The sequence below is a fragment of the Formica exsecta genome, unplaced genomic scaffold (genome assembly GCF_003651465.1).
Source record: "Formica exsecta isolate Colony F162 unplaced genomic scaffold, ASM365146v1 scaffold8, whole genome shotgun sequence".
Classification (NCBI taxonomy): domain Eukaryota; kingdom Metazoa; phylum Arthropoda; class Insecta; order Hymenoptera; family Formicidae; genus Formica; species Formica exsecta.
Window position 1 is genome coordinate 719,161 of NW_021853569.1, and position 3,604 is coordinate 722,764.

Sequence of the window (3,604 nt, forward strand, 5' to 3'; positions counted from 1 at the left end):
TTTTTTTTGCTATTAATAGAACAAAATAAATTTAATTTTATGTTTCAAACGTAATGTACTGAGATTCAAAAAATTTGGATCAATTTTGATTAAAAACAAAATTCGTGCACTGAATCAAAATTTTACAACTACATATTTCTGTAAATTATCAACATAATTCTGCATTTTTTAGATATTTATCTTCAGTCGCGAAGATAAAAATTTAAGTATCAGGCTATCTACATTGATCATTATTAATTCTGAAAATTCCAACAACAATAATAATGTCGCAAATACATATTAACGACGATGTGAATGATAATTTAGTAAAAGAAAATAACAATGGAAAAAGTTTCAATTCGAGCAACGTTACCAACCGCAAATCTGTTGCGTTGCCATTAATTATTAATAATTCTAAAAATAATAATGACAACAACAACATGTCGAACAGCGACGACAACGTCAACAGTAATCTTGTGAATGGCAACAAATACGGTGACAATCGGCAATCTGACAACGTACAACGGTGGAACGCGCGAAATCTGCTGCCTCTTTCTTTAATAATTAATAACTCTGGTAATGATACCAGCAACAATGGAGTGTCAAGCGGTAATGATAAAGTCGATGGGAAGATTGTAAATAGAAACAATAACGGAAACTACAATAATTATGGTAATGTTAACAATGATAATCCGTCTGTATCGCCTTCTATAATTAATAATTCGAATAACAACAATAACAACAATGATATATCCAACGGAAACAAAAGAGACGTGGAGAATGAAAATAACAATGGCAATAATAATAATTCTGTTAATGTAAATTCCAATAATTCGGAACCTATGATAGTCAAGGATCCGAGGCCGATAGCGCATAGCGTAGAACGTATTAATATTGATATTAATGATGTTGTTGCTGATATTGATACTGATTGGATACTGCATATACATCGAGTAATCTTCAAGTAACAATCTTTGAGATTATTTACTATAACATACAAAAATTATAAAATTATATTAATTAGTCATTGTATGTTAAAACTAAGACTTGGTAGCATTAAATAAAACCATATATTGCATACTAGAATATTTATAATTCATCAAAGTTAATTACTTTATATTTAAAAACTTAATATAACAAATAATTTTATAATATTATAAAATATGTAACACATTTTTCTTATTTGTTGTGTGTATACTAATTTAATTTCTCTTTTTTTTATTAATGTCACACACAAATCAGATTTGATTAAATATATAAACATGAGAAGCATTTATAATTATATATATTATGATATTTAGCAGTAAAAAATAAAAATAGGGCGAACATATTTGCGGAATAAAATTTCATATTTATTACTTCAATATTATTATCGTTTTATTGTCAGTTTGGTTATCCATTATTGTCTAGACAAAAACACATAATACTTTAAACCGTAAAGTTAAAGAGAGTCAATAGACTTATATGTCATCCACAGCAATGATAGATCGATGATATCGCGACATCGAGCGTATTTCAACTGTAATACCACATACATGTTATACAACGACGTCTCTAACGATATTTAAACGAGATACAATGAGAGAGAAAGAGAGGACTAAGATGAAAACGAATTCGCGTTATCACTATCGAACTTATCATTAGACTAAAGCTCTGAGCACTAATTTAGCATTTACATCGTACATGTTACTACGCTCACGGAGATTATTTCCTGGCTTCGTCAATCTTACTCACGTGTATGCGAACGATCGAGTTTTTAATTGTAGTCATAAGATTTCGAAGAGGAATGAAAGAAACAATATTCGTTGACGAGGGGTGAAGAGGAAGAGGGGGAAGTACCGCAGAAACGGTGCTCTATACCTAAATTTGTTACATGAAAAATGCCCCTTTCATCTTTCTTTTGTGTATGTATTCTCTTTAATCTTTAAGTCTTCTTTAAATATTTTTGCGATCAATGCATGTCACCTCGTCTTTGGCTCATTATAAGAAAAATGTATACAGATAATTGTAATATTTTGAGAAAAATAAAGTGAAACATATATATCGTATCATAATTGCATAAAAACTGCATTCTTTTTAAAAATGTTATAAATTTTATATTCTGAGAAATGCTTTTTCAAAAATCAAAAGTAAAATATAAATCTACAATTAATATATTTTATATTTCCTATATATGAGAGAGAGAAAAAGAAAGCCTTTTTCACAGATAAACCCGAAAATTATATAAAAAAAAAAAACTTTTAAATAGAAGATTGTCCTTTTTAGCATTATTTCAATAAACTACAATTATCATTTAAGCAAATAATAAGCTTGAAAAACATATTCATTGCTTTTCTATAGTTCTTAATATCACATATCTAAAATCACACATCATGGGAGTCGCAGAAATATTAATCGCAACAGGATGAGAAATATCTGAAAAACAAGGACAATTTGTTCGATTAGCTAACGTGATTACGTAATCGTATCATATTTTACAATTGCGAATTTGTAGTATTCTACTTCCAAACAATTGTTTCTGAAATATTTCGTTCAATGACGATTTATCTTTTTATGCCTGGTAATAATCGTCGAATTGACGATTATTCGCGAATCTTAATCCTCTTTTTACGATCCTACGGCTTGCCACGGTCGCCAGACGAATGTCGGCGCATAAAATATTTCGATCTCGCGATGATTTATCGGTAACTCTGGGCTAAGTAATAATCATCAAAGTGACATACAGTTTCTCGCGGCTGTGCTCGTTTAAATGGGAAACCGGAGGCGGAATAAAATATTTCGATCTCACGATGATTTATTACGAAGCTAAGTAGTATTGGCCAAATTGTGTGATCTTTTATCCTTCCTTTATCCGTTCGTATTATTGCGAGCGACACGATGCGAAAAGTCACGAGAACAAAGTACTTTTCATTCGAAAATGACTTGTCGGCACTATCGAGTTAAATATTATTAATAAAAAAAAAATTATTGTCAAATTATTGTCAAATATTATTAAACCTTACGCTGATCACAAAGATATTTCTCACGTTGCTTAAAAATATACAAACTACAAAAGTCATAGCAATATGTTTGTTACATATCAACATTGAGAGAAGTATGAAGATATAAATATTAAGAAAATTACGTGGGTACAGAAATTTTATAGAAACCACAATGAGATGAGGCCACAAAGTTTCTAAAATATAACGTGGATCCAAAATTTATAACTATGAAGAAAGATACTTAAAGAACGAGAATCTATCTGTAAATTGGAATCTCTTTTAAATACAATAGGCTTTTTTGCATAATAGTTTAAATCTGTTCGATACAGACGGCACATTTAAGGCGTTACATTAGGATTATGTAAGATTATTGTCGGCGAACAGTAAGCTTATTGTCAATCGATGGATTGCGCGACAAAAATTAATTTTCTCCGAATTTTTAGATTGTCGCTCAACGGGCTTCCTTACCTCTATTACACAATTTGTTTTTTAATTTTAAATGTAATTAATTTTTTTGATAAAAGAGTTTTCGGCAATATATTATTAAATGTATAACATCTGACGACAAATTATCGTCTGATAGTGATGGAAATCTCTCGCGTATCTACTGTTGACATGGCATAATCTATGGTTAGTAAGGAAGA